Source organism: Bemisia tabaci, chromosome 4, assembly GCF_918797505.1.
Source record: "Bemisia tabaci chromosome 4, PGI_BMITA_v3".
Lineage (NCBI taxonomy): Eukaryota > Metazoa > Arthropoda > Insecta > Hemiptera > Aleyrodidae > Bemisia > Bemisia tabaci.
Window position 1 is genome coordinate 60,105,835 of NC_092796.1, and position 14,330 is coordinate 60,120,164.

At 39.0% G+C, this 14,330-nt stretch overlaps 1 protein-coding gene and 1 long non-coding RNA gene across 2 annotated transcripts in view; one reads left to right on the forward strand and one right to left on the reverse strand.

The window, feature by feature from the left end:
* Positions 1-3,316: 3,316 nt before the first annotated feature.
* aru (arouser) overlaps positions 3,317-14,330 on the forward strand; it is a 62,467-nt gene continuing 51,453 nt past the window's right edge. The window contains exon 1 of the mRNA XM_072300181.1: positions 3,317-3,607. The gene's annotated coding sequence lies outside the window, so the exon portion shown is untranslated. The remainder of the gene's footprint in view (positions 3,608-14,330) is intronic.
* On the reverse strand, positions 9,677-12,727 carry LOC109034979 (uncharacterized). The gene is made up of 3 exons (XR_011899824.1): positions 12,250-12,727; positions 11,026-11,232; positions 9,677-10,086 (listed from the first exon to the last, which is right to left on the reverse strand). It is a non-coding gene; the product is annotated as an uncharacterized lncRNA (long non-coding RNA).

Below are 14,330 nucleotides of genomic sequence, written 5' to 3' on the forward strand. Positions count from 1 at the left end.
CTGAATTCTCGATTAACATTATAATTCTTAGTTGCTACATAGTTTTTCTGGGCACAATCTAAATAAGTTCTCTCGTTCTCTACTCGACAATTTCCCCAGTATTTTCGTGCTTTAAATACCACTGCATTTATATTATCATCTGATCAAGGCATTAACATCAGGCAAACCACATGAACCACATGTGATCAACGTGAACGTACTGTTCGTGCGAGACGAGAGAAGACGACAGACTTGATTCAGAGTTGAGCTGCTTGCCTGCAACGCAAATTGAAGGCGATTTAAAAACCAATTCTTACTCTCGTTCGATTCCTCTAACTAGTGAGATTTGGTTTTAAGTGCTTGTATGCTACGAGCTTTTTGAAAACTGCGCACCAACCGCCAACTCTGATTCCGATAGGTCAATTTAGGGGGGGGGGGGCATGGCGTTCAGAATGTTTCACTACCTACCTTCCGTGATTACAGATTGGAAAATCAGAATATATTTTCTGCATCTGGTATTGGTTGTTTGTTATCATTTTTCTCGGAGAATTTAATTTATTTATATAGAGTAAAAATGGTCGTTATTATCGATATTATAAATATAAAAATTATTATTTTGATAACTGACTTCAGTAGACCACATTCTGCCACCAGGAGCTACTATTTCTGGTTCCTCGGTGAAAGCACATTTCTGTTGGTTCTAAAATGAGCCAGAAATACTCGTTCTGAACTGTAAAATGTAGTCAAATTATCATCAGTCGTCCAAAGAAACTCTTCTTGGCACACTCCCTTCCAAAATTTCAGAGAAAAATTTGTTTTTCTTTTTTGTACTATTCTGGCCCAACAATATTGGGTCAATTATCATGAAAAGTTAAAGCCAAGAGTAATTTTCAAAGTGGACTCACTGCTGTTTTCTAGGAAATGACATCAATTTCTGCCCTTACACTGCTCATCGAAAAGCCTTGGATTCATCACATATGGCGACATTTGCTCTTTTAATGAAATTATTCTGTTCGAGAATCAATACTTTAAAATAAGAGTATGCTATTACTGCGTTTGAAAAAACGCCTTCAATATTCACGAGTAGGCAATTTCTTGACGTAGAAGTACATTGATTTGTATCCATTTCGCCGTGTCGGTTTACCAGTTAGATGAAGGCCACAGTGCGTTTTATGATGGTGTCAAGCTCCATGTTTAAGGACAAAGTGAACCTACTGCTGATTTCTACCAACTGACGTCAATTTGTACCCTTTCACTGCTCCTCAACAACCCTTGGATTCATCAAGTTCGGTAAAATTTGCTCCTTTAGGAAAATCATTCCAACCGAGAATCAATACTTTAAAACATTAGCATGCCATCACCGCGTTTGAAAAAACGCCCTCAATATTCACGAATAGGCAATTTCTTGACCTAGGAGTACGCTGATTTGTATTCATTTCGCCGTGCAGTCTCGCCAGTTGTACGAGGATCAAAGTGCGTTTTATAATGATGTTAAGTTTCCTATCCTATTGATGACCTTTGATGGCTTGAGTGGCAACATCTTTTTTTGCAGCAACTTTGTTACATATAAAGCTGTTCCAGCTTAACAGATAGAAGATTATATGGTAAACTGTTTATCAAATAACGTTAAGTATATCGATTCCAGTATCTTGAACAAGCGTCATTTCCTGAAAACATACGAGAGTACCAAAGAAGGTATATCCTGTCAATTTTCTCGCGAACCAATAATACTAGAAAAAACTAATTGTACCGTTGAATTCAGTGTACTTGCAGCTATAATTCAAACCCAAGTTTTTAAATATGGATCAAAATATCATTTCCAGAAAGGATCGCGTCAGGAATGAAATGGTACGGGAGATCATAGATGTCAAACAGATCATCGTGCATGACATTAAGACGAAACAACTCATTTGGTATGGTCATGTTCAGAGAATGGCAGGAGACAGGTTGCCGAAGAAGGTCCTTGATTGGGTTCCTCCTGGGAGAAGGTGCAGAGGGCGCACAATCAGAGGTTGGAGGGATGGGATTGAAGCAGAAATGCTAAGGTCCTCAATTCCGAAGAGTTGTGGTTCGACAGGGAGCAGTGGGGGTTGAGTGTCGTAGAGCGCCGCAGATGCAGGAATCACTTCAGAGACTTTAACGCACGTGCAGAAAAGTAGGCGAACCGACAAACGCAAGTTGCTTGACGTATGGAGACCTTTTTATATTTGAAAATTTGCTCATGCTGAACCATGCGAGAGATTTTTAGCTCTTTAGTCGCACACATTAATTGTTCTTTGCCTGTGACATCGATCGGCGAAAATCGACCTTAGACTTTTAGTCGCACGCGCCTACGCCTAACGGGACCTGCCCAATCGCCCGAGAACGCAATTACAGCTCAAGTCGATAATCGAGCTCCAGAACCTCAGGCACTCAAAATTATTCGTCGAGCATTTTCATAGGCTTTCAACACATCTGGTGTTGGACACTAGCCGTTTTGTTAGTAAGCGAAAGCGGTTGAGAAAATCAGTATTTTCCGAGAGCTTTGAATTATCAACAAATCGAAGTCTTAAATATTCTGATCAATTTCAGAACCTTACAAAATGCTCCAATTGGGCTGAATTAGGTATCAAGTCTTATGTGTTAAAATAAAGTATTTTCATTAGCTCATGAGCAAATATTCCGTTCACGAAAAAGTATGAGGTAAAATTGTCGAAAAAAAGGTGATCAAAAATGACAATGCTCAATTCGGAACCTGAGAAAATTGATGCAAATGGACCAATGTGCATCAGTTTTACCTTAAACATACATGTCATCAGGATTCAGGAGCGCGGTTGAAAAACAAATCAAGTGTTTCTAATTGCCCCCAGAAAGTGTCTCAGACCTTACTTATACGAGGATTAATCCCGTGTGCGTTGAGGTGAACCAGGGGTGGGAGGGGGGGGGGCGAAGAGGGGCAACGGTAAACGTTTCATTCTCACCATTACACTTCTGCAGGACATGACGCAGACACTGATAGTAAGCCAAGAATTAAAGTTTCCAGTGGATCCCCTCTCCCCTCCTTTCCACGTCGTACCGCGCGATATCGGGGAGCTTTGCGCGAGATAAATAAGCTTAGGTTTGGCAACCGCGGTTCTCATGGCAAAATGACAGAACCAGAATCAGGATTCTCACAGTATTTTTAGGGGGGAGTGTACGCTTTGACCTTGAACGAACCCCCTCCCCCCTTAGCCCCCACCCTTTTCAACCTGGAAGGTGTGTTGTGTCGCGGCACGGCCTCTTGCTGATGTGTACCAAAGCACAGGTATGCGACTACTAGCGCTAGACCGCCTCGGCGGGTATCCGCGGAACTAAAGCAATCTAGAAAGTTGTAAGTAGGAAGAATGCAGTGAGCTGCGATCGTAAACGTGGTGTTTTTCTCCTTCGTCTGTTTTGGTTCGTGTCCGAGAATAGGTTTTGCCAATTGAAAAAGTGATAAGTTGATGCGTGTGTCACCGTCCGTCACTTGTTTTTCGAGGATTTCATTAAGTTTTCGGTCGTGAAGTGTTGTGTGGAGGTGTAATTCCGCCTTCAAGTGATATGTTCCGTTGGTGATTTGTATTCAACTGCGGTAATCGGCTATGCTTTCATGGATAACACTGAAATGACCGTAAGTTATCACCTCATTTGTGCTCGTTTCCTATCCTCCCTCATCTCAAAGTGGAGGATATTATGTCTAATGCTTTCGTAAAATCCGTTTGATATTCTTAATAATCAAGAATTCACCTATCGTGAACGAGTCTAAAATGTATACTCACCTTTCAAATTCGTTATGTCCGCTTTTTTACAACCTGTTGCTTCCATTAACCTGTTGCCCACCTACATATTAACCCCTTTCCACACCTGTATATTTACCATCAGGTGCTTCATTCACCTGTACTCCGCCGTTATTATCGTTACTTACCTGGACCTCCGATTTTCTCTTATCTAAGCTCTTGTTTCTTTAGTAGGGCTATCCATATGCTTTATTGATTTATTTACCTGTTAAATTATGAAGCTGTTGGAGTACCTCAATGCCCACTTGACTCTACCGAGACTGAAATGTAGTTAAGCGCCTGGCCAACAAGATATCTACTCTAAAAACTTATTACAAATTTTATATCGCACTTGATTAGATTCTTTGAATTCCAAACAAAATGGTTTGAGAATTAAATGCCTCAAAATTTGACCTGAAATATGCTGAGACAGGTGCGGACAGGCAACCGGAGAAAATCCAGGTGGGCTGGTCCATATTTAGGGGTAATTTTGGTCAGCTGTCCGTCTCCTTTACATTACAGAATATTAAAAAATATGGGGTGGCATTAGGGATTTCTTTTTTAGTCCGAGTCTGCCCCTGTGCTGAGCGGTTTAAAACCGACCCATCTATTTAAAAATATTACCTTTTTTAAATCTTGGTCGATGCTGCAGAAACTTATGTCCTGTAAGATTTTGGTGAATTTTCATAATTAAAACTTTGTGTTTGAGGTTAGTATATGGCTTGCTAGGTTGGGTTTTACTAGCTGATGAAGCATCATTGGATGGTTTGAATCGTAACTATGTTAAACCTCTAATCTGGCCTGTTATTGGAATTGCCATCCTCCTCGCAAAATAGTCTATTGAAGCGCCGTGTTAATCGAAATTAATTCATTCATAGTTTTACACTCCTCAGCAACTTTTTCATTCAGACTTAAGAGTTTGTTGTTAAATAAAAATCATCAAATGCGCACTATAAGTTTTCTTAAAGAATAGAATAGAACTTCATAAGCACCACGTCCGGGAAAGTATCCCAGAAGCTAAGTTTGGCTACGATGGGAGTATTTTTTTTTCTACCTTCTTAGTCAGGTTTAACTTTCAGGATTACTTTAGAGCAGACATTTCCCAAAAATGACATGATATTTACATTAAACCTATCACCCCCACCTACCGCTGATGTGACGTTACAGAGCCCTCTTTCATACATGGAGAACAAAACTTTGTGCGTGGGACTCGAAGTTGAGTTCATATGGATCTCTGAAGTTTTCGGATCATGTATCTAAAAACTTGAGGTCCAGCTGCCAAAGTTCAGGTCAGACATCGAGGCACTTCGGTATGTACCGGAGTACTTCAGATGTGTGACCCGAACCCTTCGGTATGTATCAATGTACTTCAGATGTCTGACCCGAACTTCGGCAACTGGACCTGAAGTTCTTAAACACGTGATCCTAAATCTTCAGAGATCCATATGCCCTCAACTTCGGGTTCCACGCACGAAGTTTTTTTCTCCGTGTTTGTAAAGTTGACGCAAGGACGAAGTTTCATGGTAGGAGTCATTTTCATAAAAATAGGTTTAACTACTGCAAATACATAACTTGGTGCCAAAATTCCAGTGGAAATAACAATTCTAGCCTTTCAAACAAGAGTGTTTTGTGTCGACATCTGCTGAAGTTGCCTTTTCTGTGCATGTGATTTCCTTGCTAGAGTGGAATAAGTAGGTGAGGTTGTCAACTATTCAACATATAGGTCAACTAAATAACTTACTTATAGGGTGATGCAAAAGTTCTACACCACCCTTATAATCCCATTTGTATTCCGTGCGCAGTCCTTGAGATTAGTTCCCCATTCCATTCAACCCTCAAGCACTGAATATCTTACGGCCTGATCCAAACCAACGATACACCCTAGCATGAGTGGTCTATTAAGCCATCGTGCACGTTTGGTCGGTGAATAAATACAGGGTTGTCACAGTCAGGGAAAACCGGGAAATGCCAGGGAAAATGACGAAAATGTCAGGGAATAATCGTCAAATCACCTTCATTTGCTTTCTCAAGTGGGTTTGGCAGGGTGTCTAGCATCAGGATTTTCCTGAATTTCCCGATTCTATCCGGATTTGAGGGAAAATCGGTCGTAAAATCAGGATTTGAGAAAAGATTTCCAATCGGTTTTTTTATCAAGCTAGATTTGTGAAGTTACCTACTCCTAATATTTCTCTGCAAAAAATCAGGATTTGACAAAAATTATGAAATCAGGATTTAGCAGTCAAAAATCAGGAAAAATCAGAATTTCATCAGGATTTCCCGAAATGAAGAAACACTAGACACGACACCCTGTTGACGTTGCGAACAACAAATTTTCAACATTTTTTAACAATCTGGCATTTGTTCAATTGTCAAGGAATTTCCCCAAAAAAATGTCAGGGAATTTAATTTTCCAAATTCTGTGGCAACCCTGTTAATACTTTTTCTGAGATTTTCCAACATCCAAGCGGTTTTCTATGAACGTATGCCCGAAGCAAGCATAGAAGCTGCGGCACGCGTCTAATAATCGTTAAGGTGATTCCAAGTGATCTAGGGAAGGCAACCGCCACCACGTAGCGCTGCTACGTGAGTGAGTCTTCAGGAAGGAATTGTCGTCGCCACTTTGATTTTTATGAAGGAAATCGATCCATAACGTGTAGCCGCATAAATTCTGAGCACAATGATACCAAATTTGTCAAGAATTATTGCAAAAATATACCCGAAAGTACGGGAACGGATTTTACATAGGGTATCGTAATGAGTAAGAGAGAGATAGCGATATGCCGATGTCAGCTGCATGCTGCATGGTTGCCGTTGCGGTTGCCCAATTCCTACTTTTGGGTTGCCCCGTGGATCGCCCTGATTGTTTTGATTTCGTTTTCTGAGTTCTCACTCTGCGAATAATTAGATTGCTGACTATCGTATTAGAAATGCAATAGTGAAAATATTCATCCGTGTAAGATGTGTCGTAAAATGTGTCAACTATCGTTTTCGCGACAAGTTTGAACCAGATTTGTGCTAATACCATAAATTATGTAAATTCATTATTTGTTTCATGTTTGTTTCCATACAAGTTTAGAGGTTAGCAATGAACAGTTCCTTTGCTCCTTGATGTAGATACATAACAATATTTTTTACATCGGATGTTTGACACTGCAAAAGCAGTGAACCATTACAAAATTGTGATGTCAGGTAATACAGCCTCCCACTACCTTGTTGTTTCGAATTCAGGTGTATCGATGATACTTCGCCAATGGTTTCGTTACAGCACTGAAAACCTAACAAAGAAAGTTACGCAGTCTTTGATTCAACCCTCTTTCTCCTCCCCAATTCTATCTTTCGTAGATGCCTTTACAAGCCTCTGAATGTTTCATAGAGTGCCTGCTTCAAACTTCCATCCCGACTGTGATCTTCCTCATAATGGTCGTAGAACGTCCAAATAGTTGGCCAACCTATAGAGTGCGGAAGAATTATTCCATCCATTAGACCTTGAAAGTAATTGTAAGAACGAGGATGAAAAATCCTCCTTCCCATGTTGAATGCCTGACAACTAACTTACTCAAGTAACCCAATTGTTGAAACTTTAACTGGCTATGTCAGCAAGATAAGACAAGATATTGCCCCATCTGCGCTGCGTAATATATCGATTTCCGATTCTTGTCGTGCCGACATAAATGTAAAAATCAGGCTGCTGATCTACCATTCTAACTGAAAGACCTTATAATTGCAGAGTGAAATGACAGGAGTGGATTTTTTGTGTATGTGTGATGACACTTAGTGATCACAGGTGTCGCGAAAGGAAAAGTGGAGACAGCTCTGTGACAGAATTCATGTTTCTTGCCATAAGAGATAGGAGTGTAGTGTTGGGATGATCCACTGATCTAGCAATGTGAAATTAGTATTAGGTATGATAAAGCTCAGAAGAACACATTGGTCTGTCCTGTTCTGTCCTCAACATCATGTGATCAAGAGTGTTTTGGGGTCTTTCCAAAGGTCAGTTCGTGTCCTCTCAATGAGAAGAACTTGATTTTGGAAAGGCCTGCTGGCATTACTTTCACTCATCAAAACCATAACTTTTAAAAAGCATTTAATGCTAAGCAGCTACTGGAGGTAAGAAATCACAAGACATCAAAATTCAATCAGAATTGAAAATACCGAAGTAAGTATTTAATTTTACTTTTTTCAGTATTGACTTAACTTAAAATAATTCATGTCGCTAAGTGTACTTACTCCTCACTATCAATCGTAAATTCACTTCCACTAAATTTTGTCTCAATAACTATTTGAATCACGCAGGTCACTAGTTCAAGACAAGTTCTGTTATTGGTCCAATCTCAAATTAAATTTGATCGATCTCTCCCTGCCGGTTCCGTTTAAAGATTTCAAAATACCTTCGTTTCGTCAACTTAGTAATGGGCACTTTTCCCTACAGAACTGTTACGTTTAGGTTACCAAATTTCTGTTGAATGAGAGGAACAGTTGCACAAGCATAGTAACAACAGAAGCGCTATAAAGTTTTGAATTTCTTTCCTTCAGATGTTGGCTTGCATAAATTCTATTTTTACAAAATCATAGGTCAATAAATCAATTCAAGAGACCTGAATAAATCCTGTCTGTGAAAATTTGAATTAAAATTATACCTTAGAAACTGCTTCAGATTAGATTCCTTTTAAATCTCATAAAATGTTTTATCCTCTTTTATGCTTCAAACTTTCTGTTCTTGAATTTCTTAAATTTTCTTTTGGAAGTTAAGTATAAGGGTTCTCAGACGTTCAATTAAAGCAACATACATACTTTTAACATTTCAGTTGGCGGATTCTGAAGATAAGAAGCTTGAGATGAGGTCTGCCGTGCTAAGGAAAAATGCTGTATGGACCTTCAGGCGTTGCCAAATTTCCTTTGATAAAATACAAATTTCCTGGTAAACTTATGAATATCTTCCTTCCAATTTTTCAGATAATTTTGTTCACAATTTAACCTAAAGCCCCTGAAAATTTCAAGGGAGAATATTCATATCTTTCCTCCAAAATAAACATTTTGTAGGAGGAAATCTGGTAACTCTCGAATGTTCATAGGACGTTTTTCCTTGGCACGGCAGAGATGTACTTCACATTCTAGAAGCAAAAGGGAGCATTTCCCTCACTTCCTTCTCTCACAGGGAAGATTGTGGATCAAAGCAAGAAATTTCCTATACCTATAAGTTCCAGGCTACTTGGTTTAACAATACAAGGAAACCCTCGAAGAAAAACATACCTACAATGCATATTAACGTTCCAACATATTCCAGACTTGCCCCTCCTTGCTCTGGACTTGACAGGAAAATTTTATGCATACATTTATATTTTTGAAATTGATAAAAAAAAAAACCTTGAGAAAGTAATGACGTTTTAATTTCAAAATTAGTACTTTTAACTATTTTTAATCATTTACATTTTTTATTTTTAAATTCATATGATCCCTGCAAACAGAAGAAATTTCATTCCATCTAAGATTCATATTTTTCTTGCTTTTAATTTTTCTCATGAGGGAAAACGTTTGTCAAATCGTTTACAATTATTATGGAGAAAAGCTCAAGTTAAACTAGATGATCGCAGCAAACAGGTTACTGTAAGAATGGAACTCAGAAAATATATAACTTTTTTAAGTTGCGCAAAACTGGATGGTTTTATCCTGTTTATTCTCAGAGGTCCAGTGGCGAGGCGTGAATGATCGGTTACCGATATCTCCAGATTTGAAGCTATGGTAATGAATCGCTTATTAAAGTATTCGTTGCTAACACCCTGTTTATTGACTCATTTCCATAGGTTTAAAGGGTCGATCAATGGATATATCGCAAAGCACGCCCTGCCACTGCAGAGGTCCATAGTTGTTTTCAATAAAGCTTACCAAAATCTTTAAAAGTGTGAATGAATGAAAACCAGCAAAACTTATCTAATAAAGAAAATAAAAAATTTATTAAGATAATGAGAGAAAATTTACACACATTAAGAGAGACGCTGCCAGACCATTCTAACTATGACTTATTTATTCTAACTTCAAATACTATGATACTCTGATTTCTAACCCTTTAGGATACCTACATGTAACGTTTGAGTTTTAGCGATTAAATTTAAAGAGTAATTTCTAGAACTAAAGAAAGTAAGATAGGTAAGACTAAGGGGGAAAACGATGCTCCTTGTGGCGTCTGAAGAAAATTTGAAGCCAGTCAGTCCCTACTGAGATGTGGAAAATTTCACCGATAGCGACAAGATAGACCCTGCATTTACTCTAAGTCCAGTTCCAGTTCTGGAATATGGGAGCACAGGATTGTCTGATTCATATGACTGGGGTGGTCTCTCTGCAAAAGAACATAAGGCATTTCATCAAAATTAAAAACTAAACAGTTTAGAAAATGATTATTGTTAAGTAGCATTTGACGAGCACAAAGACATGGAAGGTAGCCAACAAGACAATCCGATTTGATTGCCACATCCGGAAGTTACAGGGGAGGAGGGGAATGAAAATCACAGGAACCTCCCAGGAGAAGGGAGGGGATTCCCAACAATAATTCACTGATTCTTCGCCTCTCATGAGAATTCTTGGTAGAAAAGGACAATAGAGAACAGAGTGCAATGGCTAAGGCCGAAAAATATCCTTCCATTGAACCGTTTCAAAAGCCTTCTATTATATTTTTTGTTCTTCTGAAAAAGAAACTGACGAAAATATATGATTCAAATTGTTATGAAAATATTTACGATTGTGTTAGAAATTATACAGAATATTTTAAGGAAAACTGTTGGTTCATGTATTCCTTAAAAAATTAATAAAGCATGAGCGGAGGTATAAGCACATTGCATTTGGAGGTGCACAAACAATTTCTACCGTACAGAACTCTTCTTGAACTTATTTTGAATAGACCCGTGTACTTAGCTAAATTTCTCAATACAGTGTGTTACGACCCTCTAGATCTGAGCTACTCATATAGTCTCTGTGATTAATGAACGTGGATTCACTGATTAGCTAATTTTTTCTTTCCTTACCTCCTTGGAGAGAGTTCACCAATTTCAGAGTTGGCATGAGGCGAATTATGAATTTTCTTTCTGAGGGAGGTAGGGGGTCGCAGTGCACTTGCATCAAGGAGGGTCAGTGAGCAAGGGAAGGCACCCACCTGGGGTAGTGGGGAACACCTACAGCTTCAAGGAGAGATCTTTTACATTCTTTGATTTCACATAAAAAATGTTGATAAAATTTTGCAGAATACAAAAATATCGCGTAGATATTTTGCAAAATCCCTTACCTTTTCTGGAGAGCACCCTCTATCTCCAAAGGTCCAAAGGTCACTGGTGCCCACTCTGGTTGGATCAGATCACAAGAATTGGTGTTCATTGAGTTAAACGTCCGGTTCTGGCAATATCCTTACAGAGAATCCCAGTAGAGAGTGACAGGATTCACTAAAATTAATGCTGCATCAGTATGATCCTTTGACTTGACACTTGGACACCTCCTGGAAAAGAAACATGCATTCCTGATGAAATGAATGGCAAAGGATGGTTTTTCAGAGCAGAACATTGTATAGAAAATTTCTGTAAAATAAGCCAAGTACCTAAGTAGGCACTCTTAATAATCTACTCGATCGTCCCTCCTTCAACTGCAAAGCTCATATTATCCAGAAATTGAAGGTACCTCTTACCTGTTCAAGCATTCATTTCCTTTCTAAAATTACTTACCGTTAAAGTAATTTCTATTATCGTGTCCATCCTCTCATTCAATGAACCAAATCAAAGTTCGGTCAGAGCATACTTCAATTGGACCGCGTTAAACAGAAAGGAACCAAGCCACATCAGCTATTGCCAAAGTTAACCGGGCCATTTAGTTTTTTACGAGAGGACGTTTGTGTGGATTCCTTTGAAATTTTTAAGGAATTAGCTTCGTACTCTGGAGAAAATCCACTGAAATTTGCACAAAAATCCGCACAACCGTTTTCATGTAAAAATTTAAATTGCCCGATTAAATTTGGGAATAGCTGATGTGGCTTGGTTCCTTTCTGTTTAACGCAGTCCAATTACAATTGACTTAATATTCCAGAGACACTGAAAGTTAGATAAGCAACAGGAAAAATTCACTGAACACACATATATTTTTTAAAAATGCATAAAACTTCCCCTTTGAATTTTTGGGTCAGCCACCGTCCCCTTACAACATAGTCAGTGTCGCGCTATTGCTTCGCTGGAATCCTTGTCAAAAGATTTCAGCCTTTTGAGGTGTGGGGTCGGAAATCTAGCTGTCTTTGCTCATTGGTTTTAATTCATGATTCAAGATACAGGGTCTTTGGTTCGTCTCTGAGAGTGCATAAACATACTCGGAACATACGCGCTTTCATTTACCAACTAATGAGAATTGTTGGCGCAAATATAGTGTTCACCCCAGTCTCCGTATATTTTGCTTGTTCCTCTAAAGTATTTGCGCCTACTGGAATAATAGGGGTTGCGTTTGAAGAAGTAAATAGAGTGTAAGAACTTACCTAAGTTACAGTGCGGTGAGCAGGTCCAGTGCACTCGATTCCGTCCCAAAATCTTGTTAAACACAAGTTCCACTCGCGATTTTTCCACAATGATGGCATTAGAATAACAAGCAAGAAAAAAACGGGAAATTCTATTCCTTATACGTAAAGGCGGTAGAGTCTTTATCAGATAAACAATTTGAACATTGTATATTGTGCAGGTAAACAGAAGACATAACCTAAAGTTAGGTAAACAAAACAACAACAATCATGGCGGTCACTTTTCTCACGGCCGCTTTTCCTCACCTCAAAATCTGTTACCGTACTTTCACCTCGTAAACTGAACCAATCTCGATGAAAAATACATCAAAAAATAATACAAAAAATTAGCTATAAGTTATGGATCCGATTTTGGAAATCTTCGCAGGGAATTTGAAGTAATAGACGATTTACTGGTCGCTTCAGAAAAACGACTAGTGGTGCTCTCTGCGCGGATACGAGCTGTCCCTAGATCACTTGGAATCACCTTAAAGCTAAACCGGCCGCCGCGCGCCGCACAGTGGATCGAGTCAATAGGAGAGGTCGGACAAAATTTGGAAACTTTAAACGCTCATAACTCCGTTTATGTAAGACTTCGAGGTCCTAAGAGTGGTTTCATTGATTTCCTCGTGAAATTTTCTTCTAGAATCACCCCTTATTGTTCAAAATGTAACGAAACAAACATCACACTGGAAAAGAAAAACACATTGGATCCAGAGTCCAGACTCTTGAAAACATTGACAAGAAAAAGGACTCTTGATTCAATCAGATTTAAGCTTAAATCAAGAACCGAGCCTCTTAATTTGAGCGGATTTCCTTTTGATCTAAGCTTAAATCTGATTGAATCAAGAGTCCTTTTTCTTGTCAATGTTTTCAAGAGTCTGGACTCTAGATCCAATGTGTTTTTTTCCAGTGTAAAATTTGCAGTTTCAGTCAAAAATTTCATGTGCGACCTCTCTGATTGATTCGATCTACTGTGCGGCGCGCCGGGCAGTAGCAAGCCCTTGAGGAAAGGGAACTCGAGAAATTGCTGAACTTGGTCGCCGGCCGGCCAATTGCGACAAGAGAAAATGAGGAATAATGGAGGAGCCGCGCAGCTAGCGACCACTCTTGACGAACGAAAATATTCAGGTCATTGTTTACATGTCTTGTACATTTATTCATAGAAATCAGGTCAATTTTGTTAACACGTTCTGCATTTCCGAGTCTAGTCCGTCAGAGCTATGACGTTTGCTATTTGCCCTTGCCCCTTGGGTCAAGTCACGCAGGCAATGATGATAAGGATCCCAGGGTTGCCACAGTCAGGGAATTTTAAAAAGTCAGGGAAAACCTGGAAATGTCACGGAGAATGACGAAAATCTCCGGGAAAAATTGTTAAGCACCTTTATTTGTGTTCCAGAATGGGTTTGACGTTCCGAACAACAAAGTTTGCCCAAAAACTACACTGGAAAAAAAAACACATTGGATCTAGAGTCCAGGTTCTTGAAAACATTGACAAGAGAAAATACTCTTGATTCAATCAGATTTTTGCTTAAATCACAAGGAAATCCGCTCAAATTAAGAGGCTTGGTTCTTGATTGAAGCAAAAATCCGATTGAATTAAGAGTATTTTTTCTTGTCGATGTTTTCAAGAGTCAGGACTCCAGATCCAATGTGTTTTTTTTTTTTTTTTTTTTTTTCTTTCCAGAGTACCTAATGTCTTTTTGACCATCTGGCATATCTTCGTGTGTCAATGACTTACACCAAAATATGTCAGGAAAATTTCATTTTCTGGATTTGGTGGGAACCGTGGGAGCCGTGTTTCTTTGTTTTGACTTATGGCTTTCTTCAGAAATGCCATGTCTTTTTGGACGAAAAACCAATCTACTGACGACCAGAAACTAAATTGTAGGGTTCTATGCCGCGGAACATACAATTGTCGAATGTGCATGCAAAATGCGACTACCATATGTACTTGTAAAAGGTAGTCCTCTCAGATTTTGAGTCGGAACGTTCTAGGAGAGAAAGCAATCATTTCTCGAAGATTTGGTTATGCTTTGAACTGAAAGCAGGAGTACAGGAGG